The sequence below is a fragment of the Giraffa tippelskirchi genome, chromosome 11 (assembly GCF_054371585.1).
Source record: "Giraffa tippelskirchi isolate mGirTip1 chromosome 11, T2T-mGirTip1v1.2.pri, whole genome shotgun sequence".
NCBI lineage: Eukaryota > Metazoa > Chordata > Mammalia > Artiodactyla > Giraffidae > Giraffa > Giraffa tippelskirchi.
The window spans coordinates 41,888,619-41,896,993 of NC_137285.1; the positions used below are offsets into that span (position 1 = coordinate 41,888,619).

Sequence of the window (8,375 nt, forward strand, 5' to 3'; positions counted from 1 at the left end):
GAAAATTCTTAAAGAGATGGGAATACCAGACCACCTTACCTGCCTCCTGAGAAATCTGTATGCAGGTCAAGAACCAACAGGTAGAACTGGACATGGAACAACAGATTGGTTCCAGATAGGGAAAGGAGCACATCAAGTCTCTAGACTGTCACCCTGCTAATTTAACTTATATGCTGAGTACATAAAGTGAAATGCCAGGCTGGATGAAGCACAAGCTGGAATCAAGATTGCAGAGAGAAATATCAATAACCTCAGATATGCAGATGACACCACCCTTATGGCAGAAAGTGAAGAAGAACTAAAGAGCATCTCGATGAAAGTGAACGAGGAGAGTGAAAAATTGGCATACAACTCATTATTGAAAAAAATAAGATCATGGCATCTGGCCCCATCACATCATTATTCTCATATAGAATCTCCATATTCATAAAGCTTAACATAAAAATATAGGCTTCTGAGATGCCTATTTTTATATTCAGAGGGAGGAAATCTTCTACTCCAGATTAGCACCCAAGTAGCTTTCAATTATGAAAGAAATGCAGAAACAAAATAAAAATGTTATTTATTTCATCCCACCTCATATAGTTGTTCATTATTCATGCTTCTATTTTCTCCATAACAGTACTCTCTTCATGGCAGAAAAGACACCGAGTTACCTATTTTTCACAAAAACTTATAAAAGGCAAGATGTTGATCAGGTGGTCAAAATATATTCATTTCATTTAATTTCAGAATTTACAAGTAAGAGTCGTTGAAAACCACAGCTCATGTACGCAGAACTTTAGTACTTCACTATCAAATAAAAATAGATGAAAAAGAACTATTTTTTTTTCTTCTAGAAATCTCAGGGACAAAATTTTAAAGGATTGTATGCATAAAAATAGAATCCTCTAATGAAAACCATTCAGTTCAGTTCATTTCAGTCGCTCAGTCGTGTCTGACTCTTTGCCACCGCATAAAGTGCAGCATGCCAGGCCTCCCTGTCCATCACCAACTCCCAGAGTCCACCCAAACCCATGTCCATCGAGTTGGTGATGCCACCCAGCCATCTCATCCTCTGTCGTTCCCTTCTCCTCCTTCCCTCAATCTTTCCCAGCATCAGAGTCTCTTCCAATGAGTCAGCTCTTCGCATCAGGTGTCCAAAGTATTGGAGTTTCAGCTTCAGCATCAGTCCTTCCAATGAACACCCAGGACTGATCTCCTTTAGGATGGACTGGTTGGATCTCCTTGCAGTCTAAGGGATTCTCAAGAGTCTTCTCCAGCACCACAGTTCAAAAGCATTGATTATTCGATGCCCAGCTTTCTTTATACTCCAACTCTCGCATCCATACATGACTACTGGAAAAACCATAGTCTTGACTAGACGGACCTTTGTTGGCAAAGTAATGTCTCTGCTTTTTAATATGCTGTTGGTCATAACTTTCCTTCCAAGGAGTGAGCATCTTTTAATTTCATGGCTGCAGTCACCATCTGCAGTGATTTTGGAGCCCAGAAAAATAAAGTCAGCCTCTGTTTCCACTGTTTCCCCTTCTGTCTGCCATGAAGTGATCAGACCGGATACCATGATCTTAGTTTTCTGAATGTAGAGCTTTAAGCCAACTTTTTCATTCTCCTCTTTCACTTTCATCAGAGGCTCTTTAGTTCTTCACTTTCTGCCATAAGGGTGGTGTCATCTGCATATTTAAGGTTATTGATATTTCTCCCGGCAATACTGATTCCAGCTTGCGCTTCATCCAGCCCAGCGTTTCTTATGATGTACTCTGCATATAAGTTAAATAAGCAGGGTGACAATATACAGCCTTGACGTACTCCTTTTCCTATTTGGAACCAGTCTGTTGTTTCATGTCCAGTTCTAACTGTTGCTTCCTGACCGGCATACAGGTTTCTCAAGAGGCAGGTCAGGTGGTCTGGTATTCCCATCTCTTTCAGAATTTTCCACAGTTTATTGTGATCCACACAGTCAAAGGCTTTGGCATAGTCAATAAAGCAGAAATAGATGTTTTTCTAGAACTCTCTTTTTCGATGATCCAGCGGATGTTGGCAATTTGATCTCTGATTCCTCTGCCTTGTCTAAAACCAGCTTGAACATCTAGAAGTTCACGGTTCACGTATTGCTAAAGCCTGGCTTGGAGAATTTTAAGCATTGCTTTACTAGCGTGTGAGATGAGTGCAATTGTGCAGTAGTTTGAGCATTCTTTGGCATTGCCTTTCTTTGGTATTGGAGTGAAAACTGACCTTTTCCAGTCCTGTGGCCACTGCTGAGTTTTCCATATTTGCTTGCATATTGAGTGCAGCACTTTAAGAATAAATAAAACTGTATAATGTCTGCATATATAACTATATATGAAAACACAGTTATTGAAAATTTCAGTTTATAAAACAAAAGACATGGGAATGTGTCATAATAAGGAAAAATATGTCCAAGTTAGAGGACCAATCTGGAAGTAGAAATATCTAATGATAGGAGTTCCAGAAAAATGTAACAGAAAATATGGAAGTGAAACATCATATTTAACTATTATGCAAATGTCCCATAGCTTAATAATAATTTCCAGAATTGTCTAAAGAGTCCCCATAACAGTGATTGGAAAAATAATTGATGCTTTTGAACTGTGGTGTTGGAGAAGACTCTTGAGAGTCCCTTGGACTGCAAAGAGATCCAACCAGTGAATCCTAAAGGAAATCAGTCCTGAATATTCATTGGAAAGACTGAGGATGTGTATATGCATCAACACCTATACCAAAACCAATAACCTAAAATTTCATATCAGTGGAAGTAAAGTGAAGATTACGGATTCTTAGGGGGAAAAAAGAAAACAGTCCCCCTGTCAAGGATCATGAGAGAAACAAGAAAGTGCAAAAACATGTTCCCTGGAAAAAGAGCTTTCCCAGAGGAGAGAAAGGAATTTCCAAATTGATGGGCAAGAGAAGTACCGAGGTAACCACCAAGCCATAAATCTAGAAGTCCAGTGGTTCAGATTAAGGCTGGAGGATAAAGAACTTCAGGCAAAAGTGAAAATGAATGGGAACATGTTTGGGTTATTTGAGAAGATATTTAGAGATTATCCAAGGATGACCTTTTGATGGTCACACTGAGAGGTAACCAAATGAAAAAAATTAGCTCCAGGGCAATAAAGACTTGAGTAAAATATGAAATATAATGTTAGTAGATTACCTGGAATAGTCTACATGGCTTAGCTATGAGTATTAATTTACATAGTCACAATACAAATATTAACAACTGGCTTAACCATTAAACAGTAAAAATCAGATTTATATAATTCTGTTGGAAGAAAGTTTGTGTGTGTATGTGTTCACATAGGCATATGACTGTACATGTGTTTCTGTTTATGTTCTTTAGAAAGAGGTCAGAAGAAAGCTCAATCCTTCTCTTCTATTTCCATTTTCAGAGGTCTAAAGATACTGCTTATTGAATAATCACTCAAGAACAGAACACTTATGTGATTTTGAAAACAGAGGTAAAAAACAGAAGAAGCATGTACAGTGTTGAATGTGGTATGAAATCTGAAATTTACAATCTAAGAAGAGTAGAAGAAGAGTGTTGTCTTAGTGCAAAATTCATAAAATTATCAAACGTTTTCAACAATAAATAGTATAAATTTGTTAAAAATGAAAAGTAAAGAAAGGATAGATCACACCTGCAAACAAAAGACAAACTTACAGTTAGTAGTCTCCAAGTGAAGAAAATGAATGAATGATCATGGAAACAGTTTTGTTTTTCATTCTTCAGTTATTTTATACTTATGGAAAATTGTGCCATGCATATGTAAATAGCCTCTCCAAAAATTATTGATATGGTATATGGAAGAAAAAAATATCAAGGACTGCCATATTATATAACCCCCTCCTCCAAAATATGTACATCGTTTTAATGAAATGACACTTGAAATGTAGGCACAAAATAGACAATAAGTACATATAGGATACCCTGAAGAAAATGTCATATGATGAAATTTTCACCTTCCAACCTAATGGTTTTTAATTATGAAATATACATTTTTAAAGTAGAGAATAAATCTTGAAAATACTGGACACTTGCCTATCTTTTACATTTTCTATTCAAAAAAATGAAGAGTTTGCCATCTTAGTGATTTTGTAATTGATTGTTCTGAAAAATTAACATTTTGAAATTTTGATATTTTGTACAGTAACAGCATTTCATTTTTATATTATTTGTACTCCACCAAGGGAGTTAGTACATAGAACATGTATCTATCCCAGAATAGCAACTGCCTAGTAAATAGGTCCAGATGTTTAGGGTAACAGCTTTCCACCTGCATGTCTTTAGGACTCCTTTGCCTTCTCCCTCTCCACCTCCCACCAAGTTCCCTTCTGTCATATCTTATTTAATGTAGCAGATGTGGGTGAACTAGAGACACACAACAGCTTTTTAAAAATTGAACAATTACAGATTTTACCAGCATGGCAATAAAAAGTTATCTCTTAAACTCCCGAAAACCACCGGGTGTTAGAAAATATTTAAATAAGTTTATATTTCTCACGTTAAGATTTACTGTTTTTTTTCAAAGAATAGCTTATATGAACTTTTTTTATAGTTTACAAAGAACTTTGAGGAGGAATGGATTTTTGTAAAATGCATAGTCCAAGCCAAATGTAATAGCTGTGTTTGAACTGAAATAGAGTTAGAGAGATGGGGAAGTTTGTTGAATGACATCAAGATAGCTGTATGGAATGTAATGTAAGGAGTGTGTCTTTAGAACAACCTCTCCTGTCCAGATAAAAGGAACTTCAGTAATATCTTGAGTGTACCCAAGGCTGGATCTATGCTTATACAGATGCAATAACCACGGCTATGTATAAGAAACTCCCTTCCATGCCTGATGCTGGCTCCTGTGACGAGCTACTGAGGGAGAGAAAAATGATTACGCTATATGTCCAATTGATTCTGCCTCTCTTGTGGAGTGTGTCAAATAAATTGCATTTTTCCTGAGCCCATTTAGATGGAGTATTATCCTGCTGTGTTCTTTTGGATCCTATACAGATTTCTGATTGCTGAATTGTAACACTAATCATAATAATTATCTATGTAATAAGTTCACAATATGAATTGTTACAGATGGTCACATTTTCTATCACAGAGCAATCAAGCTTATTTGTACAATCTACTTGCTCCTAGATAAAACAAAAGGCAACATGTAAGTTTCTGTATGTTCATCACACATTATAAGTGGCAATTTAGGTCTAGTACATCAGAGAAAATGAGAGATGATAAGAGAGAGTGCTAAAGAACTTTTCAATAAAGCATATTTGGATTTTGCTATTAGTCTTACAGATATTATCATTATATATCCAATTAAATAATAAGATTTGTTGTTTTTTTCCCACTGCAACCAATTTCATTTTTCCTATTTAGAATCTGAAATTCATTTTGACAAAAGAGTTCATGCAAATGAATTATAATTCAAATACAATAATATAAGTTATTGAAATAGAATGTAGAGCAAATTTGGTGGCACAGAGCAAATTTATGACCTTCCAAAAAGTGGTCTTCTAGAATTGACTGCAGTTGGAAATGGTTTACCCTCTCTGTCATTGTAACAGTTGCCGTGTGGACCTTTAGTTAATGAGCCAAATCTGGTCACCATTTACAGGTAGTGACAGAAATGACACAGATATTTTGCTGAAGAGATATTTTAGTTTTGTCTTGTTGCTGATTCTGAAATATGGCCCATTTTTCTTACCAATGTTTTTTACTACTATGCCCAAACAATTCATTACAGCAAATGGAAAATTACTTTTCCTGTGACTTTTATTTAATATTTCATCAGAATCAAAGGAACCTTTTGCAATATGAGGGTAAGTGCACATCTCATACTTGAAAAGACTAGTAGCCTCTGTTGAGTGTCTTAGGGTGCCTAACTTGTATCTATTCATGACCAAATAGAAGCACATATTCATGTATGTTATCTATTCATCTATAAAGGTGATGACATCCCACTTCTCTGCTCTGAGGTCATTTCTGTTTTTATTAATAGTTCAGTTTTTAACCAGTAAGATTTTATACTTGTCCATCCTGAAATAAAAACCAAACACGATTTATGCTTAGGAAACTTGATACTCTAGTCACAGTTATATACTGAACTATTTGCATCATATCCTCAGTGCTGAAATAGTTGCTAGAATTATCAATAGTAAAATTATTTAATAACTCTTTAATTACACAAATGACTTACACATTTTAAGCTGAATGTCATAAATCCATTTGAATAGACACAAAACCATTGTGATACCTGAGAAGTGAAGGGTTCATATAGCAGAGTGAATCTTTAGGCCTACCTGATAGTTTATTTTTTTCACATTAATATATACATGATACATTTCCTAAAATGAATGAATGCTATCTTCTAACTCGCTTTTTTTGAGCTAAAATTCTCATTTATATTTTCTGAAAATTTGATTTCTTCTTTATTATAAAGAACATACTTTACACTTCCTAACTTTCTAATTTGAAAACTAAAGAAATGAAAACTCTGTTCTGGGACAGCTGGAAGATGTTGACCAATTCATTTAAACTCCAATAGAAAATAACAAAGTAATGGACATCATGTTCCTTTGGATGTCTGGCAGATAATTAGCTGAATGATTTCAAAATGTTCAAATATAAATAAATAATTCACAGTTAATTTTATTTTCTTTAGATATTAAAGGATGCATAATGCAGTAAAAGTCATATAAATATGCCACAGAGATCTCCATAACTATTTGCTTTCTCTTTGCCCCTCATGGATATGCCTTCTTTCAGGAACATGTTGTTACATAAATGATTTTTAGATTAATGTACATTTTTTTTGTTATTTTTCAAGAGTAAAAGTTAAAATAGCTAACATTTATTTTGTGGTTATTCAGCAGTGTATTGTGGTAAGTGTTCTATAGGGATTATTTTCATTTAATTTTCATAACTTCAAGAAGATTTACAAGTATCATTCCAATTTTCAGTTCAGAAAACTAACGTTTAGTGCCATTACTTGATTTACCCTATGTGCATCATGCAGCTGGACCTAAGCACTTATTTTTCTTATTCCAGAGTCAGACATCTTGCTGCTGATGCTGTTCAGCCACTAAGCTGTGTTTGACTGTTGACGACTCCATGGATTGTTAGCTCACCAGGATCCTCTGTCCATGGAATTTCCCAGGGAAGAATACTTGAGTGGGTTGCTATTTCCTTCTTTAAGGGATCTTCCCCACCCAGGGATTCAGCCATGTCTCCTGCTTGGCAACTTGATTCTTTACCCCTGACCACCTGGGAAGCCCCAGAGATCTTAAAGATGGTTATGTAAAAAATAAAGAAGTATTCAGGGATGTAAAGGGTATAGATGTACAAAATCATCTGTAAATACATTTTCTTACAAAATATGGATCCCAGGTTCTAGGTATCAAATCATAATTTTCTCAAGTTAAAATATTTAGTGGCCTATAAATATTGAATGAATGCTTGTCAAAAATTTATTAGCTCATTAATGATTGAACTAGTAAAAGGGTAAAGCTGTTTCAAAGAGAATTTGAGGAAACAGATGTATACAGGCATTTAGAAGATTAGAACCAGTTAATCGGCATCAGAGCAATAAAAAAAAAAAAAAATGAAGACTATTTCTAATAGACATTATTTTCATTTTTACTGGACAGTAACAAGTTAATGCATATCTTCCAGAGTCTAAAGACAGACAAAAGTGCATTCTTCTAGATGGTGGAGAGATCCTTGAGTGAGTTTGATAAATGGTGTTCCTGGATTCTCTCAGCCTTATTCATATAAATTTTCAATAATTTTTCTTTACACAATTATCAACCCTAGTTCCAGATACCGTACTTGTGGCTCTGATATAATTCACACTATGAAGCTCCCTTATCACTCAATCTTTTCACTTAAGCCTTCCTTCCTCCTTGATAGTGTACAATTTGCCTATACAGGATGAATGGAGATTTTCTTTTCTGAGAGCACTTTTAATCTGACATATCTTTTGTTAAAAAAAAAAAAAAAAAATTCTGTGAAACTGATATCCATTTTTACCTCAAAAAACTATTATTTTTATCTTTATTTCTTCTGTTTTTGAAAAAAAATCTTATTTTCCAGATATCAGGACTTTTTTCCTAACATTCTTATCTCTCAGTTTGTGTTTTAGTCTTTTGTGTTTCTTTCTTGTGATTTCTTTTCCTGAGAAATTTCTTTTTTTTATTATTCAATCATTTATTTGGCTGTGCTGGGTCTTAGTTGTGGCACACGGGTTGTTTATTTTTATTTTTTTTAGTTGCAGCATGTGGGATCTAGTTCCCAGACCACAGATTGAGCCTGGCTTCCCAGCACTGGGAACTTGGAGTCTTAACCACTGGACCACCAG

General features: G+C 34.9%; 1 protein-coding gene across 1 annotated transcript in view; it reads left to right on the plus strand.

The window, feature by feature from the left end:
• The window catches only part of C11H4orf33 (chromosome 11 C4orf33 homolog), an 855,122-nt gene extending 847,102 nt beyond the window's left edge, over positions 1 to 8,020 (plus strand). Inside the window, exons 16-17 of the transcript XR_014068175.1 lie at positions 3,411 to 3,479; positions 7,067 to 8,020. The gene's annotated coding sequence lies outside the window, so the exon portion shown is untranslated. The remainder of the gene's footprint in view (positions 1 to 3,410; positions 3,480 to 7,066) is intronic.
• Positions 8,021 to 8,375: the final 355 nt, after the last annotated feature.